Consider the following 21,847-nt stretch of genomic DNA (forward strand, 5'->3'; position numbering starts at 1 on the left):
CCAAACCACTGTGACTCCCCATCTGTTCAGCGAGGGACCCATTAATAAAATCAATAACAATGGTCTCCGTTTTAACCATCCAAGTAAGTTAAAGTTCATTATAAATAGAAAATAATAAATCAATTCCCTATTAGCAACAATGGTTATTTTCACTTCTAAAAAGATTAATAAGTGTGAGAAGCTAAATTTAAATCTACAATTGGCCAGAGATTAAACTAATATAGGTCTGTTTTGGAAGGAAGCTTTTAAAAGGCCAGAACTCAACTTTTCAAGTTAACGGGATTCAAGCTTTCAATGCTTTCCTTTCTCCTTCCCTTTAACTAAATTCAACTTTGTATTTTTCATCTTGTTTTTGGAGTCCTTCCAAGTCACCTCTGTTAAGAAACACAAGGCCCTTGGCACTGAGCTTTTGGGAATGTGCCCACATCTGCCTCTGAATGTCTGCCTGACTACTTTTGATGCCGCATTCAACACCTAACTTAAAACAAAGCAGTGCTTGAAACAAAAAGCCACTCAGAGCACAATGGGTCCAGCTCACCAAATAGTGGCCTCAGTGATAAATATCATGAGCAAAAAGGCCTGAGCACTCCCAAATCGTTCAATATTTTAAGACAGGCCCAACTGATTTTCATTTAGGGGAAGAAAAAGAGCAGTGTTTCATTATAGAGAAAGAAAGGAATAAATGATGATGACAACTATGCTGATTCATTGTTTTCTTCAATAATCCTGAAACATTCTAACTATGTTAGTGTCACGTGGATGCTTCCCAGAACTAAGGAGGTTTTGTTCCTATGTGTATACGTCCTTTTATTTAAAATAAGGTTTTCATTTTGACATGATACTCCAATTTTAAATGTGGAGTTCTTCTTCTTTTTAGTTCCTTAGAATTGAATATGTCATTCATCATCTTGGTGGTCCCAGTAAAACACCCTGGAATTCTCAACCCAGTTTTCAATAGTTACATATCTATCCATATGGTAACAATATCGCCACAGCCAAATTCCTGCTACCAGAGACATCAAATACTTCAATGTCAGCCCCCTGCCCAGGAATATTTTTTTCCTCCCTAAAAAGTAAATTTCAATCTTTAAGTCAGTAATTTCAATCTTCAATCAGGAGAGAATAAATGTGATATAGGCTAAAGTAATGTGATTTATTGAATGTAAACTATTTCCCTGGAAGAGGGGACCACCCCAGGGGGAAAAGGCAGAAGAGAAGGGCACGTTTCTGTGCCAAACAAGATGCCCCTCCTCACAGCTTGGAGGTGAGAACCACTGTAGCTGAAAAGCAGGTGGCTACAGCATGAGCTCTATGTATTTACCCCTGAACAGTAGGAACCCAGAGAGTGAGCTAGGTGTTGAATGCGGCAATGAGATGAGGAGCTGCTCCGACTAGAAAGTGAATGGAAGCAGGAGAATGCTCCAGGATCCGCTACACTCTGACAATCGTCTCCAGCCCAGGGCTTAGCCAGCATTGGGCCGAGCCTCTCAAGTGCATCAGCAGCCACAGGGTGTGGTGGTAGTTAAAGACCCAGATGGGAATCAGGTGGCCTCAGCTCTTTCTCTGTTCTTTTGTTAATTAGTTGATGACTTTTAAAAAGTCTCCATTAGTGATTTTTAGCAGATGTGCTGCAGCACACTGGTGTGCCTAGAGAGAGGTCTTAGATATGCTGTGAAAATGTTTAAAGATCACTAATGAATTTATTTTTGAAAGAAGTTCAAAGCTCAGTAAGTATATTCTTCTTTTTTTGTTTTTTTTTTTACTCTTTTTTTTTTTGATCACCATAATTGAAGTGTGCCATGGAAGTTTAACTCTAGGTTCAAGTGTGCCATGAGATAAAAAACATTGACAAACACTGGTCTAAGATTTCTCTCTCTCTCTCTTTTTTTTCCAGATGATCCCTTTTATTTAGAAGCCCTGCATCTCTGTTTTGATGAAAGTCACATAGCCTTACATAAGCTTACTAAAACAATTATGCCTAGGGTGGTGCCTGCGGCTCAAAAGGTAGGGCGCCAGCCCCATATGCCAGATGTGGTGGGTTCAAACCCAGCCCTGGCCAAAAACTGAAAAAAAAATTATGCCTAAAATATAGTTGTATTTTTAAAATAACAATAAATGTATTGCCAGCTTATAGAGACCTGTGGGACCCACCGTTGCCTACAAACTTTTATTATCATTTTTCTACAAATGCCGCCACTGCCATCGGAGTCTTTATGCTTCCTCTTGCTGAAGCAGCCAGTTCGTCAATCTCAGCATTTAATTCAGATGTTACCATTCCATTGCTTCTTGGCCTTTACTAGCATTTGCAGGTATGGTACTTGCCGTCAGTCCTTCAAGGTAACTGCTAAGGCTGACTCCTTTCATAGTGATTATGGCTTCTTGAGTCAACATAGTTTTTTCTGGGTCCTGAGGACGTGGTTTATATATGTCTCTCATCCTCTGAAGCCATATTTGTAAATGAAATATTAGTAGATTTAAGTTCCACAGTCTTCTCCACGGGGTCAACTACAGAATGTTCTTGCATGGGAGGCAGTCCCCACTGTGCTGGGAAGTCTATGGCTGTGCAGCTTTCTGGAGTGATCTGTGTCTGTCCAACACATCAACTCCAACCACACTTAGGTTCATAGGGTTTAGGTATTTCTGCATTACAGCTGTTGTAACAGTTTCCCATAGGTGGTCAAGGACATGCTCCGAAGTCCAGATCTTCAAGGTGCCAGGGGCCTGTGTGATGTCTGAGTGGTGCCAGGGGACAATGAGGCAAAGAGGCTACACCTGCCCCCACCCCACCTCCAGTCTAAGATTTCTGGGCATCAATTTCCTCATCCAATAAGAAAAGAATCCAACTAGCCCAAATCTATGGCTGCCTTTACTCTGAAAGTTTCCTCTGTGTGTGATTTAATGATCTGATCAAGCAGGACTTTGTCTACCCTCCTGGGGGAATTAGGGAAAATGACAGTAGCTGTCACTTCCTAAATGATGTTCTGTTATAAGCACTGTGCTAGGGTTGTTCTTATGTGATGACTCACCTCCTCTATGACCCTCCAAGGTAGATGTGATTCCCATTTTATAGATGAGAAAACCATAACTTGCCTGCAGTCACTCAGCTTGTAAGTGACCCACTCTGCAGTCACTGTCCAACTCTGCTTTGAGAGATGCATTGACAGGGGGCTGCTAATGGTGACGCTGCAAGCTGGGTACTGAATAGCCTCAATATATGCAGTGTCCAGCAACATGAACACATGAAAGTGAGGACAATTTTTCTGTGACGTGGGGATAACACTACCATTACCTCTTAATTGTAGGCATTCATATACATGAAGTGCTTAGAGCAGTGTAAGATACAGAATGACCACTAGGCATATGTTTGCTAAATTAAAATAAATAAACAAAAACCAAGAATGCTAATGGATGTGTATTCCAAAGGGCCAGAGGTAAGGTACAGACTGGAGGTGACTGGAAGCAGGTGGATTTAGAAACAGGCAAGTGCAAAAGAGCAACAGTGAGGGCCAGGCCCATGGTCACAAAGTGACCTAAAGTCCCCGATTTGTCTCTTGTTGGACCTACAGTATGGGGGTTCTATTCCTTTCCTCATCACTGATTTGGGATATTACCTGCCACTTCAGTTTATGGAGGTGAAGGGGCCAATTCTGCCGCTCAGGATTCTGTGTGATGTTAATGCATCTGTGATGTGGAATCCCATGATAGCTGCTAAGGAAGCAGCTCCTTTCACCTCTGAGATGTGTGTTGGTTCCTTAACTTACATGCCCCCTCATTTAGGTAGTGGCCAATATATTTTCTGTCTTGTGAATATATTTGAGACCTGGATCCTGCAGAAGTCACAGTGAAGTTGAATATGAGGAAAGTATAACTCTGTCTCCGGATGATCAGAACAATCTCCAGGGACAGGAGAAGAAGGTTTGAGTCACCTGGCTATTCTCAACATTTCCATGAGAGTGGCATCAGGGCCATGCCTTTGAGCTTGGTGAAGAGATGTCTACAAGGCCATCAGAAGAGGGTTTCTGGAGAAGTCTGCTTTAAAGCTCCATCAGGATTACTAAAGAGCTCCCAAGCTCTCCTGTTGAACTTCCTTCCAAAGTCCCTGGGAATTTGAATTCAGATCAAGGAAGTAAGTTTTCTAGTATGTAGTGTTCTCAGACTTGGCACGTGCTGCTATTGGTGGAACCACCTCCACCCCACTGTTGCTCATTTTCTCAGCCTTAGGGTTCCAACTTATATTTTCCCCAGAATTTTGCTTTACTACTTCTGTGTCAATGTTAATGGTCCAAGGGAACACTGGAGTTCAACAACTCCCAATTCCTTATCATTCCAAGGACTCAGAATTGGCCCCCTCCATAAGGTGCCAAAGTTTATTCTATCATTACCATTAACAGATGCCTATTCGTGAAGTTCACACATGTATCATGCTCTTAAAAGGTTCCATATTTAACAGACAGGACCCAGAATATGCTATTAGAAATAATTAAAATAAGCAGAATCCAGGAAGAGTTAGATTATGCCTTTGAGAACCTGAAGAGTTTTTATGAGAAAGATGCAGGGCATAAATGAAAAAAATTATTAGTGCCAAAGGGATTTTAGTTGAACAAAAGAACTTTAGTATTGGGGGAGTCAGACCCTAACATTTGGTGATTAAGGAATTTTCCACTCTCATGACAAGGAAAAGGTTCTAGACTGGACAGAGACCCTTTAGGACTATAATGCAATGTTTCTTTAAAACAGATACATTCTGGAGAAAAGATGGTGATTTAATACTTTGTACTTAAGATGAAGAAATAAAGTTGGATTCTAGCAAAAGATTCAATTGGAGGGTGGCGCCTGTGGCTCAAAGGAGTAGGGCACCGGTCCCATATATTGGAGGTGGCAGGTTCAAACCCAGCCCTGGTCAAAAACTGCAAAAAAAAAAAAAAAAAAAGATTCAATTGGACATCAGGACAGATGTTTATACAGGGAATCATGAACTTTGTGTCCTAAGAAAGTCAACATGCCTATTACATTTTTAAGAGATAAAGCTATTTTGGTAATAGATCGAGCTCAAAGTACCTCCTGTAGGGTCAAGGACTCAATAAGTGCCATTTTTTTTCAAGCATAAATGCACTGGATCCCTGGCCAGACAAAATACATCACAGTTTATTACATCCCCTAAGACGAAGTCTAAGAAGCTTAAGGAGCTTAGACAGTGCTAGCTTTGAAATAAGTTTTCATCTCCTCATTCTTTACCCAAACTGTTCACTTGTGGCAGAGACACGTAAGAAGGTAAAAATCCAAAGGAAGCTTTAGAATTAAGGACTATTTCAGTTCAATTGCACTGACGATCAAAGACACAAATATATTCTCTGGGAGTAATCAATCAGGATTACATATTCTCTTGGTTTACCAAGGAAGCTTGACTTCAAGCCAAACTGGCTCCTGCTGGACGAGTGTTTGTAATGGATACACATTTCATTGATCATAGCCGGGGTTCAGATCAAGGAGCAGGAAACCTCATTTTTAGATATTAATATGCGAAGGAGGGAGAGAGAAAGAAGGAGAAGGGAAGCAAAGATGTAAAAGCTTAGGATCATGTTCAAAAAGTGGAAGAAGGAGAGACTTTCTTAAAAGAACGTAGATGAGAGCAGCTTTCCTAAAGAAGAACTAAAATTCTTCAGACCTACAAAACCAACTACCCAGCTGATGTACATATTAAAGAGAAAACTGTTTTGAAACAGAATGAAAACTGGTGTGCAGTTTAGGGAGAATTACGTTCACTTCCATCAAACTGAAAGCATATCTTGTCATGTGAGTGACAGCAGCCACGTATATCACAGGAAGCATTAATATGCAAGGGTTTGTTGGAAGAGAGACATTGAGAGATCAGAAGTTCGGGATGAAATCTTCCTTCAGTCTAATGTCTTTTAAACTGAAGACAGAGATTTAAAACATTTTAACATAAAACAAAAGAAAAAACAATTGGCACCCATATTTTCAAAGGTCTCAGGTTCTCCCAATGGGCACAACCAGTTGGGGACAAAGAAGGCTGGGCAAGGCTAGTGATGACTGCCACCTTCTCATCCCACACTCATCCCACACTCATCCACACTCATCTCACAAAGTGTCTCACTAAATCATGATCATATTTATAAAAGGTCAAAAAGTAAAGGTTAAACGCTTACAGTACACACAGATCATTTAATGAGTAAAAAGCCATGGTACGTTCTAATATAAATACTGAAGTTTGAGAGACGCAGCCAAAAGGAGGTGAGCTATGAAAGCTAATGACCCTTCCCCTGGATCCCTTTTGCCATTTCCATAGCCCAAATGGTTATTTACCACTTGAGTTGATACTTGTAAATAGTGTCTGAAACTTGCTAATATAAAAGGCAGGAGATAAGCATTAGGTGAAAGGATCTACGTACCGTCTAAACATTTATAAAAATTGTTCAAGGGAAGATCAAGAAAAAAATTCCTAATTTTCCCAATTTTTAATTGCTCATAATTTCCTTTCTATTCTTTGCACTGGAGATTAGCCCCATGTATAGGTACTGAAAGAAGAAGAGTTTCATAGCAAGGGGGGAGGTATGGTAGTGTGAAACTTTACTTAATTCATTATTTGGTCATAGAATATGTCTTCCACACAAAGTGTTCAGTTCTGAAAGAACACAGTATTTTATGGTATCTTATGCCAAATAAATATTAACCAAACAAAAACAGATACCAGCCAAGCATACCCTCTACCTAACCAAAAATCAAACCTTTAGAGCCTATAGATGTTTTTTTCTTTCAACATACTACTTTGCTTTCATGCATACTTTGCTCAGTTCTCTCTACTTCTCTGTCTTTGGTATATCTAATTCTGTATCTACATAAGCAGTGGGGAAACTTTCATCAATTAAGGTCTATTGAACTAAAGCGTGAAATTATATGAAACTATAATGAATTAATTATAGATTATTTTGGGTGGTAAGAGAGGAATGTTTTATTGACTCAGTTTCTAAAATAATGAGAGAAAATAAAATGTTATTATGTTAAGTGGTTATTAAATACTTATAAATGATTCACCTAAGCACAGTGGCACAGTTATAATACAGTATAGTAAGTGCTATCACACAAGAGACCAAAAAGGCTCTAGATGGGCCCTTATTCTAGATTTGATAGGCCAGAAATTATTCCCCAAAAGAGAGTCATCTGACGGGTGAATGAGAGATAGGAAGATAAAGTTTATAGGAAAGCGTGTTGAATGGGCAAAGAGAATAGCATAAACAAAAACCCAGACAAAAGAAACAGCATACAGCTTTCAGGGATGGGAAATGTTTCATTATGACTATAGGCTGGGCCTGAAGCACTGCTCTGTGTTACAGACACGTCATCCTGACTGTGGTGTTGGAACCAACACTGAGCACAGCAGAGTACTTGGGAGACAGCAGTCATCACTCATCTGAGAGGTGGTAGGGCTCTAGTCTGTCAGCAGTGGCAGTGGGGATGAGAAAAAGTAAACAGATTTGAGAGACAGGTAAGTAGACGTAATAGAGCTTGGTGATTACTTGTATTGCAGAAACACAGAAGAGAGTTTGAAAATGTAACAGCATATGAATTCCACTTAGGATGTATTGAGCTAGTATTACACACAGAACTATAAGACAGATGAATATACATTTGGATTTGTAAATGAGGACAAGTATCTGGATTAAAGATGTAGATTGATGAATACTAAGTATATAAGTCATAGTTAAAGCCTTGATAATATTGATCCAGGGAAAGTACACATAGTGAAAAGAGCAGATAGCCCAGAACAGAATCTGAGAAATTGGTATTTCAGAGATGGGCAAAGAAAAAGGTACCTCCCAACAAGACAACAAGACACAAAAGAAGCAACCAGAAAGAACAAAGCCAAGGAATTTGCAGTGGGTTGAGGATGCCCCAAACTTCTCATTTGCAAGCCTTCTTCCAAGGTCACTGGTAGATTTTAAGATCTGATCAACAGTGTGAAGACAAAATGAATAATACCAGCTCTGAAGTGCCCACTGGGTTTATCAACAGGGAGGGCAATACTGACTTTGCTAAGAGGGGAAAATCCAGTTTCCAAAATATCGATACTGATAGGAGGTTGGGGAGTGGGAATAGTAGACAAAGACAACTCTTGGAAGATGTTTAAATATGGAGGGGAGAGAGATGGTGCAGACGAGAAGGTATGAGGCGAGGGGTAGGGTGGTTGTTTAAAACAGTGGGAGAACTGCAAAGATACTTAAACGCTAGTGGGAAGGAGCAGCAGAGAGTAGAGAATGCAGGTAGACAGGGGGACCAAAAGAACATGAGGGATCTGAGGAGCCAGGAAGGCTCCTGAGTGGAATCCAGAGTGGAAGCAGAGAACCAGGCACCCACAGGAAGGAATCCCGCTGAGATGGCAAAAGAGCCAGAGGTGGGCTCTCATGCAGGACATCCATGGTTGGTGGTGGGAGACTCAGGGAATTCCAGCCTGATAACCATTTTCTCTGTGCTGAGAGTGAGGTGGAAGTGGTGGTGTCAGTGGTTTGAAGACATCAGAAAAATAACAAAGTATTCACTATGGACACCCAGGGTAGCAAGCCGACTGTGGGAAACAGCACAACCATGAGGGAGGGATGAAGGCCCAGCTGAAGTAGTGGACCATGGAAAGTGATCTGTCCACAAAGTTGGATGGTTTCTCCATGGGTCCTCAGAATCTTGAGGAGCCTTTCTTCCCGTGCCTCTCCATCTTTGCTCTCCTCCCCAAACCAAGCCAGGCTTGCCCATCCCACACTTATCAGAGCTGCTACTGTGTTTCCCTGAAAATAAGATGCTGTCTTATATTTATTTTTTTTCTCAAGAAGACGCACTAGGGCTTATTTTCAGGAGATGTCTTATTTTTATTAAGTATAATGCAACAATCTACGTTTATTCAAATACAGTTAAGTCATCTTCTCCTGGAACCTGACAGAGTGAGCTGGCCTTAGTGGGGCTGGGGTTAGTGATGTGTGAACTCCTTACCCCTAGCTGTTCGCACATGTGCAATAGGATGCCTGTGACCATGGTTACCACACATACCTGCACAAGTGCCAACGGCTTGGAGAAAGGAACTATGACTGATAAAAGGTATTCCAGTCTCCCTTACTGCTCCGTGCAGAAATGCAAGGCATGGCTCTGCAGATATGCTGCATAGCCATGCCCATCACTAGGTCTTATTATCGGGGTAGGGCTTATATTTAACAAATGCATAGAAATCCTGCTAGGGCATATTTTGGGGGTAGGTCTTATTTTGGGGGAAACAGTAGCACCCAGCCAGCTGGTGAGTCCAGGATTCCAGTCCATTTGGCTGGGAAGAAGTCTGGCCAATTTCCAAAGTTCAATTATATACTTAGCAGTTATACCACTCATCATCATTATGTTTTCAGATCCTTCTCTTTGCAGATACAGTCACAGGGGGGATCACCCAGAGGGAAATTACATTCTCTATGAACTGTAGCACCAGTGATTATCAGTATACTAAAAGCTGCATTAATACATAATAACTGTGCCCAGTTTTCTCATCTGTAAAATGAGGGTGCTAATAGGAGAGAAATGATGAGATAATAACCTACTATATTAATTCAGAAGATAAGTGAATAGAAACAAAGGTTTGGAATAGCATCTGGAACAAAGTGGAGTTTATGTGAGCAGTTATGTTACAATTATGATTAATAATTAGAGCTTCTTCTGCTCCCACATGGTCCCAAAGAGATAGACATTACCACAAACATAATCTGATATCTATTTATGAATAGGCAAAGACAGAAATGTGAAATCTAGTTCAACATTTGTGTTAACCTGCATGTACTATCAAATCACTTCACCTATCCATAAAAATAAATCTTGAGCTACATTAAAAATTAAAAATTCTATGATGTAAAAGACTATGTATTGTCTATGGAATTTGACATAAATCAGATGGTTCTACTTTTACGTCTTTAGCCCTACAGATTGTTATCTTGAACATGATGCTGTTTTTCTCTCATAAACCTAGAGCAATTTTATTACCCTTTCTCTTTCAACAAACTGAAATAGATGTATCTTTCTTGAGTGACTTCACATATCTACACCACTTATTTTCTCCTTTAGCTTAGATCTATTTCTGTGTATATGATGGACAGTTCTTTAGGTCTAAAAATTGGTGCCTGTGGTTAAAAAAAAAAAGTTGTAGTATGACTTCTACTTCAAAGTAAAATGTTTAAGCATCATGTATAATCCTCAAAAGCTGTTTAAATTTTCTTACAGCATTTCTTACAGACAAACTGGTATTTCTCCAAAGGCAACTGTAAGCTATATCTTAGATTCAGCTACTTAGAACACAAACTCTTCAGGCATTTCTTTCTTTCTTTTTTTTTTTTTTTTGAGACAGAGCCTCAAGCTGTCCCTCTGGGTAGAGTGCTGTGGCATCACAGCTCACAGCAGCCTCCAACTCCTGGGCTCAAGTAAGTCTCCTGCCTCTGCCTCCCAAGTAGCTGGGACCACAGGCACCTGCCACAACTCCTGGCTATTTTTTGGTTGCCGCCATGATTGTTGTTTGGTGGGCCTGGGCTGGATTCAAACCCGCCACCTTAGGTGTATGTGGCTGGCACCTTAGCCACTTGAGCCATAGGCGCCGAGCCCTCTTCAGGCATTTCACCAGAATTTGCTTAGACTCTATGGCATACATTTTGGTATAAGACTTAGGTAACTTGTGAAATTTCAGTTTATGCTATATGCAATGTCATCAAATCTAAACTTGGTTTACTCATCTTCATATGAGACTTACACCTTAGAGAAATTTATTTTTCCCCATAATTCTAGGTTAGTCTCTCCCATGGAACTGTAGAATAAACCTCTTCCTACAGATGCTAAAATCAGGAGGCCAGAACTTTCTTATCTCTTTGTGGAAAAATGTTTAGAACCTTCCAAATTCAGTTAGACAGACTTTCAATGTTCAACTATCCTGTTGCTCTCTGAAAGTCTAAAGGTACTAAAAACCCACTTAAAATATGGCCAAGTCTCAAAATACTTTCAAAATCTAACAGCACTAACATTTTTAATATTATCTTATATAGATATGGCATAGTAGTACAGATTTTCATTTCTGAAGATTTTGGGTTGTAAAATGGGAAAGCTACAAGGATATCGAATGGGGATAATGAATAATAACACTGTTTTGAATTGGACCTGACAATATATGAGGTGCCTAGGAGGGGTCCAGAATCTGTTAAGTATTATGGGATCATTTGTACTCAGAAAGTTGGGTCACAATAATCTACACAACACTGACGACTACTACTAACTTCCATACTGAAGTTGTGAGACACTGCTTTTCCAGTTCGGAATGAATTGGTGGTCATTAGATTGTCTGTTCATAAATATAGAACCAACGCAAAATAAGTTGAATAACTGCTTAGAATACTTTCAGTATGCTGTAGGAGCCCATCTTAACCTAACAACACTAGGGATATGTTCAGGATGAAAAAACAAATATGGAACCATGTTTCTCCTTTCCTATAAGAACTGGAGCCCTGGGGATAAGAAGGATATACTTTATCAAAGGTCTGTTATCACTCCTTTGATTTTCATTGTCATTGCACTCTGACATAAAGTGTCATCAATATGCTGATATATTTTTATAATGTCTGATAAATAATATAATATATATAATGTATTCTATAATCTTTAGATTCTTAAGGGATTTAAATTATCAAGGAATTTTGTTACATATTATATGCAAATAATTCTTTTTTTCTGAGAATTTGCATATACATATTTTACTTCATTAAATGTTCACTGACACTCTGAGATAGAGTGTGGTAGCATGATCATAGCTCACTGCAACCTCTGACTCCTAGGCTTACGCGATCCTTCTGCCTCAGCCTTCTGAATAGCTGGTACTACAGAGACATGCTACCATGCCTGGCTAATTTTTTAAAGTTTTTGTAGAGATGAGATCTGGCTTTTTTCTAGACTGGTGTTGGATTCCTGACCTCAGCTGGTCCTCCTACCTTTCCCTCCCAAAGTGGATGAGCCATTGCAGCTGGCCTATATACAAGTAATTCTTTAAGAGATTTAGATAGTTACATGTATGAGGATCTGTCTTGGTTAATAAGACAACAGAAAATATTCCAAATAAAGAACTAGAGAAGAAAGCACTTAGGAAATCATATAAATGAAAATTTGTCCCCAGAATTGGACACCAGGCAAAAATCTCTCCTCTGATTGTCAGATTCATTTAATTATTTGAGATTTATTTTTCTCATACTAGAAGTAGTAGCTTTACATAAAAGGAGAGAGAAGTCTTTATTCTACTTGATATGTGTTTTTTCCAAGTCCCAGTCTTGTGACCTAAATTGATAACAGACTCTATTTATGGGAAGATTATTCTGTCTACCATGTGAATTTAGAGGAGATACAGAAGTCAGACAGATGAATTGTTTTATTTAGAAAATGATTTGTAAGTATGCTTAATGTTGAAAAAACAAACAAAATGTTGAGTAGATAATGCTACTATTAGGACTAGGAACTTTAAATTTACAAGTTAGCCAACAGTGTAGAATATAATTTCGGAATTAAGTGGAAAAAGCAGAACTTTAAACAAGGCAGAATAGGTATAATTTTTGGTGTAATATTTTATGATTCATCAATTAATATCCAAGAACTAATCGCCTACATGTTTGTGTATGCATACACATGTATGTCCACAAACATTTGTTAAGGAGTAGGTAGATCTGAAGAGTCTTGAGGGATTTCCAACAGAAGGCTGTGTGGAGCCTTAGCCAGGGGTTCACTGTACAAATTCCTATAATACTTTGCTTAGACAATGAATGTAATGGCAGTCTGGAGACAGAAGCAGACCATACAGACATATTCCCCTCCTTTTTCACACACACACACACACACACACACACACACACACACACATCTTTTTTTGTAAAAGATGGACTCTCGCTGTGTTGCCTGGGCTGGAGTACAGTGGTGCAATCACAGCTCCCTGCCACCTCAAACTCCTGGGCTTAAGCAATCCTGCTATCTCAGCTTCTCAAAGTACTGGGATTATAGACGTGAGTCACCACACCTGGCACTTTGCATATACATATTTTATTTCATTAAAAGTTCACTGAGACTCTGAGAAGTGGGTATCATTGATCCCTTTTTACTATGATTTAAGATACAAGCAAATTTGCTCAAGACTTTTAGTATAGAAGAAAGCAGATCTGGGTTTGAATCTAGGTTGTTTTCACTTCAAAGCCTATATGACATCTCCACTCTACCACAGGGTCTCTCTGGGTTGGTTATGAAGCTAGCAGATTCTCAGAGATGGGGCATCTCATCAGGGTCTGGACAGAGCCTATGTACATACAGCCTGCTGTCTTGGTCAGGCTCAGCTGCTCTACCTATATTCTCAGGGAGTGAATGAAGAATATAGAAAAGAACAATTTCACATGTTCTCATTCATATGTGGGAGATAAATAGTAAAAATAATTGGTTTCACGGAGACAGAAAGTAGACTGAAGGTTCCCAGAGGCAGGGAAGGGTCTGGGATGGGGTGGGATAAAATAAGGATGGTTAATTGGTGCAAAAATATAATTACCTAAATTAACAATATTTGACAACACAACAGAGTGACAATAATCAACTCTTTAAAATAACTGAAAGAGTGGAATTTGAATGTCCCTAACCAAAGAAATGATAAATTACTGAGGTGATGGATACCCCAATTACTCTGATTTGATCAAGTCACACCATATCCCTATATCAAAACATTGCATATCCCCTAAAAAATATTATATAAATATAATAATTATAAATAAAACATAAAAATAATATCTCCTAACATGTTTTAATCAATAATGTCTCAAATAGTCTCAATAAAATTACCCAAATGAGACCTTTTTTCCCCAGAATTGAATACCAGGGAAAAATCTGTCTCCTCAGATGAATCATTATATTTTGGATTTTACATGTAATGGCATTTCCCTGACCAAATACTATACTCAATTATAGCAACTAGGTTAGACCATTTGGTCCCTGTTTCTCTATCTTTTCTCTCTACTATAATTTAATCAAGCTTCTTGCATTGGTCTTACTTGGAAAGCTATCGCAAGTCATGTTCATAAGAGTAGCTTGCTATAAATAGATGGCAACATTAAAAAAAAAATCACACCTGAAGCCATTTTTAAAACATTAGTAACCAGATCCTTTACTTGCCAGATAATTTGTGATGTAAATTTCCTGGCATTTTAGCCCCTTACAAAAATAACTGCATTCTGAGGTAGAAAAGAAAAAGAAAAATAGGGGAAAAGAATGTATTATTAAGATTCTCCCAGGACAACTATGGTTGGTTGCTTCATGTACATAATCTCATTTTATTTCCCATATGCTTCCAGATGATGAAAGAGACTCAGAAGTTCACTAAACTCATGCAGCTCTCCATGCTGTCAATCAGGATTTTAAAATCAGATGTGTCTAGTTCCTAAGCGTATGTTCTTTTCACTTTGCCAGCTGCCTCCTGATAGAGTCAAACTGAACCCCAGGAGTCCCATGGGACACTTTCGCCTAGAGAAATAACTGTACAGGCTCTAATTTAAAATAACTTTACATATAATTATGTAGTCCTCAGTGCACTCTCTACGGATGCTACCTGTCCATATTGTATCAGTGCCATTTTCAAAAAATTTCACATTTTTTTTGAAAAAAAATTGGACTAGTGCTTATGAAAAAGATAGTAAGAGAGAGCAAAACTCAAAATATGTAATAATATGTACCCCGCAGATAATTTTTCACTGTCGCTTGTTTTGGAGAAGTTCAGAATAATATACTCATCCCTAAATGTCAAACCATGAAAACTCTAGAGGACCCCCACCATTTTGCAAATAGCACATAAAGTACATATTACATCCATGTGAAATACACGGACTGGACAAGATCCAATTAAGAATGTAAAGTACAGTGAGGAGTGTTCCTTTGTAGTTATATAATATATTGACTTTCAGCTTGTGCTAGAAGAATTGTTCCTTGCCTCCAGCTCCTGAATTTACTACAGCTGCCAAACGCTTCCAAAACCTCTCAGTCTCAATCCCAGGGCTGGAGAAATTCCACAGCCCTGGGAGATCAAGTTTCGCATCAATATTTTGGTGGGCTGCTTGCCAATGCCTTATCAAGGAAAAATATAATTATAGGCGAGACTGCAGCAAGCTGATTCTATAATATTCTCCCCTCCTGTCTCAGCTGCTAAAATATAATATAATAAAAGTGATATAAGATACTGCATCTGCCCTTTTGGTAATTCTATTTTCATTTTTTTTCCATTCCTAGATTGAGGAAGACTCCAAGCTATGCCAGAGCTACTGACGTTCAGCATCTAAAACTCTAGCATCTGATTTAGGAAAGTTAACAGCTTAAAATAGAAATCACGATGGAAAGGAAAGATGGCAGCGGAATAGAAAATTGGGCTTTATTTTTCTTTTTAGAACTGCTTTTATGGATAGTTCAACTTCTACACCAGAGATAAAATTAGTATAGGGCCCTCAATAATTCATTCATTTTATTTATGGGTCCTTGGGGGCTTATTTTCTAGCACCATGTGTAGTACATTATAACACCAAGGCACAGTTCAGGGCTAATTCCCATTGTTCATTCAGACTGGATTATACTAAGTCTCTACCCCATATATATCCAGGAGGGAGGTACAATTTGATCTGTGGAATCTTAAAATCATGAGCTAACACAATGGGGTTATATGACACTTATATCGAGTCATTATTTTAAAATACAGATCTAAACAAAGAATTTTTAATGGTTCTTCACGGATTGTAAACTAAGTCCAAATGCCTTAGCATTACATCCTTTCTGTCTTCTTGACAACACGATCAGTCCCTTCTCAGAGATGAGGAAGTTAAGCTCAGGAGGGTACATAACTTGCGGAAGGAGGCACAGCTAGCACATGGGGTTGTCAGAATTCACAAAGTCAACTTCTGAAAATTCAGGCTCCTTGACCACACCAGATTGCCTCCCCAAATTCACAAAATGGCTCACTGCCCCAGCTATCAGCATTAATTAGTTTTGTTAACTGACCAAATAAAGACATCCTATTACTGGGTCCTATCTTTACATTTATGAAAAGGGGTATTCATCAACAGTCTCCTTTCATGATATAAAAAAGTCCAGGTTTTTAAACCCATTCTGCAAATGAGGAATGAGACTCAGTAATTAAATGCTGAAGAATTACATGTGACATATATGTATATTCACTAAGACACTTGGCTATATATTGACACCACTAGGCTGTAAACTCCAAGAGGTCAGGGCCTACGATGATGTGCTTACCACTGTGCACTCATGACCCACTGGCAGCCATGGCAAATAGAAAGCAAAGAACAAAGAACAGTGAGGTTGCTGAAGGAATGAATTTGTACATAAAAAAGGGAATGAAGACATTGATGGATGAGCAACAAGTATTCCGAGGAATGGCACAGAGATGTGGTTTGGCCAGAGCCCTTAGGGTACGTGACTACATTCCTTGAGGTATAGGACTCCATTAGTGCTGCTGATAAGGACAGGCCATTTGAATGAGGGGTTTTAAGTACCACTTCCATTTAGCTCCCCATAAGAAAGAAAAACAACAAGTTGTTCAGTGACAGCTACTTCATAATATTTTAAGGTATAATTTCAACATTCTTGTAGCAGATACACTTTAGGGGAATCCTTGGGTCACGCTGTCTCTGGGAACTGGTCCTTCCTCTACACCCAATAAATGTTCTTCCATTTCTCTTCATGAACTTAGTAAGTCTGAGGATGTCTCTGTTTGGGCTATTATAACAAAATACCATAATGTGGGTAGATTATGAACAACTGGGATTTATTTCTCGCAGTTCTGGAGGCTGGGAAGCTGAAGATCATGGAGCCAGCAGATGTAGTATCCAGTGAGGGCCCACTCCCTATCTCCCTGTCTCATACATGGCCCTCTTCTCACCGTGTCCTGTGTGGCAGGAGGCACAGAGGAGTTCTCTGGAGCTTCTTTTAGAAGGCCCAAATCACAGCATAAGGGCTCCACCCTTATGACCTAATCACCTCCCAAAGGCCCATCTCTAAACACTATCATTGGAGATTAGGTTTCAACACATGAATTTTATTTTTGGGGGTAAGTACAAATTTTCAGTCTATAGCAAAGGAATTTTCTGGTTTTTGAAAAAGCTTTGACTAGACAATCATCTGGGCTAAAATGTAAGCTGTAGCTACAGGAGGGCACAAAGGAAAAACTGAAGACGCTATGACTGCCACAGTTTGGGACTTACTGCTATTTCTGCAGGGCGTCTCTGTATTCTGTATTCTCCAGGGTCAGTGGCTCTTCTGCAGTTGCTCCACAAGTGCTTACATTAATCCTCAGATACTTTTCCAGAAAACTTATAATTATAAATACTATTCATCATCCATGTGTCATCTAGGTGATGACACTGTGCCACTTACTATTTTAGCCACAAATGATACTAAGATGAGATGTGGTACAGTGCAGGGATGAAGGCAGGAGCTTTCATGGCAGATGGTGGGTTTTCACCATCCAGGCCTACTTCATGCTAACTATCCTTTCTGAGTATGTTGCTTAAATTCTCTGTGCCTCAATTTCCTTATCTCTAAACATGGAGAAATACCTGTTATTGGGTTTTAGGAGGGCTAAATAAGGTAAAACATAGAAAATACTTGAAACTTAAAATGATACCCAGTATAGACTAATACATACTAATAAATGTTGGCTATTGCTAAGTCACAATTCATGTCCTCAGGAGCACAGAATAGAGAAAGAAAAACAAATAGGAAAATAACTGAGTATAACACATGAGGTTAAGATGTGTCGTCACTCTAGGTATTAAACATACTCACAATAAGAGCCACACCTCATTGTATTTTTCTGAGGACATTCATGCGCTCTGCACAGCAGTGAACACTAGTAATTGTTTCAGCAGCTGAACTGACACTCACATATGCACTTTGTACAAACAAGACTCAATCCTTCTCCAATACTTGGCTTCCTTCTCAAATTCTGCATAATCACTGATCATCTTTTGGCCCTTTATTGACTTATAACACCTCTTTGAGAGCTGTGCCCTTATATAATTTGAGTCTTGTGCTATTACTTAATTCAAGTTTTCTAGTGGGTATATCTTGTCCTTATATCTAGATTATAAGTTATTTTAAAACAGAAAAATATTTTTGAACTCCTACAAACTAAAGCCATGCTAAATATCCTTGCTAAATACTGAATAAGGAGCTAACTTGTTTAGATTGGTAAGCAAGTCATATTTCTTCCTAACATTTATTTTCCTGGTTAGGTTGCTTTGAGTTATGTGAACTTAGAGTAGTACCACTTTAATCTTTCAATCAGGACCTTTCCTAATCATTCTTATACTGGCCCAAAGGCACTCAGGTCAACTGACTACAATCCATTTGCTTAACAAAACAAAACACATTAACTGATGAAGCAAGAACTGGGAAACTGTGTAATGTTGTCTGTTTCAATCCGTGGCTTTGAAAACCTTACGTTTTCCAGTTTTCTCCTTAGTATCTCCATCTATGGAATGGGAAGAATATTTCTGACATATTGTTACCTTCCACAAATAAGAAAAGCAAAATGCTTACATGGGCTGATTGACTTTCAATTCTGTCAAGGAAAGAGTCCAAATTCCCCTGCTTTGCATGGGAAGGCCAGTTTCTAAATTTCCAAAATAAAAAGAGAAAGTTTGGCCATCGGAATCTACTATGGAATCATTCATGAGCGTCTTCAGTCCATCCTTCTGGACTACGTCATTCAGGTCAAGAAAAAATACAGCCGTCCTATGGCATCACGCCAAACACCCACAAGGCTAACTCCATTTATGTTTCAGTCGATTTTGTAAAATGCAATTCCAGAAGAGCAAAGGTTTGCCCAGTCCGTTATTACAGAAACAGGAGTGTCACTGCTCTTTAAAAAGAAGCTGTATGTAACTAAAAATGACCTAACCTCAAATCAATAAAAGCAGAATATAAATAGTTTGAACATTTTATCAGCTTTTGCTAAGTTTTCTCTCTACTCCAAACCAAATAACCATTCTTCGTTTGTTAAAAAGATCTTACATACCTATCATTTTGTGGGCTCTTCTGGTTCCTTTGTATTAGCCAAAACAGAGCTTTTGAGAAAACAAATTCAACTGGGGTCTTTTTGTTCAAGATTGACTGTGCATTTAAATCCAATTGCAAGCAGCAGGTCATATTTTACTTAATGTCAAGTAGCCCTATATTAGAGACATTCTTATAAAAAAGCTCCACATTAGGAAAAATGAATTCTGAGAAAAAATCAAATACTGTAAAGAGGTTAAGTATATGGAAAGTGAAGCACTGATTTGCAAAACAGCCCCAGTAGCCTGCATTCACTTACCAAGGTGGAAGAGATGAGTGGAACCATGCAAGGCCAATGTGTGAAAATCCATTACTCAGCAGGAACGTGCTAACACTCTAATGTTCCTAAATCAATTTTTGATTAATATATAAGATGCTTGATGTATATTAAATGTCAGCTGTATAATAAAATGGATTTTTTCACAATCAGTAAATTCCAAAGCACACTAACATACTATGACCATGTCTTTTTTATGAACTACCAGTCTCAAATTGTTCCCTCTCCCTAGCCCCTGCTTTTTCTTGAGATAAAAAATTATATGTATGTAGGAAAACACATATGTCTTAAGTATATAAGTATGAATTTTGATGAAAGAGTACATCTGTACAACCACTATTATAATCAATGCAGAATATTTCCAACACCCTAGAAAATTCCTAGGTGCCTCTTTCCAGTAAAGCCCTCCCCTCAGAGTAACCACCATTCTGATTTCATTTCGACATGAATTGTAACTTAGCAATAGCCAACATTTATTAGTATGCCTATTCCAATACATAAAGAACCTATGGTTTGAATGTGTGTGTCCTCTCCAAAAGTCTCACCAAAAATTAATTTTCTCCAAAATTCAGGGATTGTCCGTATGATAGTGTTAAAAGGCAGATCCTTTGAGAAGTGACTCAGGTATGAGGGCTGCTCTCTCTTTGATGGGATTAAAACCCCTTTACAAGAGGCTTTGGGCAGCATAGAGCTAGTTTGGTCAAGTTCGCCATTCTCCTTTATTAGACGTGAAGAAACAGAAGGCAGGACCCCACCACACTGAACGTCAGCACCTTGATCTTGGACTTCCTAGCCTCCAAAATCGTGAGAAATAAATAAATTATCCAGTCTGTAGCATTTTGTTAAATAAAAAGGCACTAGGCCAACAGTACAGATACTGTTTTGTGTCTCTTTTCATTCACTATTATGTTTCAGATTCATCCATATGAATATATACGCAATGATAATTTTTTAATTGCTAAGTCACATTGGAAGTTTGGGTTGATTCCAACATTAAGGTAGCTTAAATAAAACTGGCATGAACTCTCCTATGCATGTATTTTTGTGGATGTTTTCATTTTTTTCAGACAAATAAAAGTAGAGTCATGGGGTCCTAAAGTAGGTGTATGTTTGATTTTGTGATAGTCAAACATTTTCCAAAATAGTCCCACTGATTCACAAAGCCATCATCAAAAGATGAGAGTTCTGGTTGCTCTGCATTCTTGCCAACAGTTGGTTTTATGTCTTTCTTTATAGCCATTCTCCTGAATGTGTTATTTCATTGTATTTGTCATTTGCATTTCCCTGATGAATCATGATGCTGATAACTTTGTTCACATACATGTTTATTGGCCCTTCATATAGCTCCTCTTCAAATTTCCTCTTTATTACTGATGTCTTGAAGCACTCTATATATTCTAGATATAAGTCTTGCATGTTGCAAATATTTCCTCCTAGTATGTGGCATGCTTTTACGTTTTCTTTTTTATTAAATTTTATTTATTTTGTATTTCAGATTAATATGAAGGTACAAATGTTCAGGTTACATTGTTTTCATTTCTAAGGTCAAGTTCAAGTTGTAGTTGAACTGTTCGTTCAAGGGGCGTGCTAAAAACCTTCACTTTGCGCACATTAGGGGAGATCCTGCCAATCTACCTCCCTCCTCCCCCTTGCCTTTCCCCTCCCCCTTGCTAGACTAAAATTAATTTCCTCACATAGACTTGTGTTTTTTCATTAATGTAGGCACATAGTTATTTATATACTGGTTTCACATTAGCATTGAGTATATTGGATACTTTCTTTTCCATTCTTGAGATACTTCACTAAGAAGAATGTGCTTCAAATCTATCCAGGTAAACACAAAGATGTAAAGTCTCCATCTTATGGCTGAAGAGTTCTCCATGGTACACATATACCACAGTTTGTTAATCCATTCATGGGTAGATGGACGCTTGGGTTGCCTCCACAACTTGTCAACTGTAAATTGAGCTTCAATAAACATTCTGGTGCACTTTCTTAATGGTGTCTTTTGATAAAAATACATGTAAAAATTTAATGAAATATAGTTTCTTTCCTTTAACACTTAATACTGTTTGTATCCCCTATCAGAAATCTTTGCCTACACTAGTCCATAATGACCGTAATGATTTTCTCCTCTTCATTCACTAAAAGTTTGGTAATTTTAGCTTTTAATTTAGGTACATTAACAATTTTGAATTAATTTTGTGTATAGTCTGAAGTAGTGATTAAAGTTATCTTTTTTCCATATGTTCATTCAGGTTTTTTTTAGTTTTTTTTTTTAGCATACCTATTAAAAGGGCTTTCCCTTTCCCCATTGTATTGCTTTGGCAATTTTATAAAAAGTAAATGTGAGTATGAGTTTACTTCTGATTTCAATTGTTTCATTCATCTATTTTGTCTTTCTTTCTTTCTTTTTTTTTT

At 38.4% G+C, this 21,847-nt stretch overlaps 1 protein-coding gene and 1 pseudogene across 1 annotated transcript in view; both read right to left on the reverse strand.

The window, feature by feature from the left end:
- Nucleotides 1-21,847, reverse strand: part of ADAMTSL1 (ADAMTS like 1) — an 898,927-nt gene that overhangs the window by 504,966 nt on the left and 372,114 nt on the right. The gene's annotated exons all lie outside the window — the stretch shown is intronic.
- LOC100950980 lies at nucleotides 2,174-2,703 on the reverse strand (annotated as a pseudogene).

Source organism: Otolemur garnettii, unplaced genomic scaffold (assembly GCF_000181295.1).
Source record: "Otolemur garnettii isolate 467f Iridium unplaced genomic scaffold, OtoGar3 scaffold00006, whole genome shotgun sequence".
In the NCBI taxonomy this organism is placed as follows: Eukaryota; Metazoa; Chordata; class Mammalia; order Primates; family Galagidae; genus Otolemur; species Otolemur garnettii.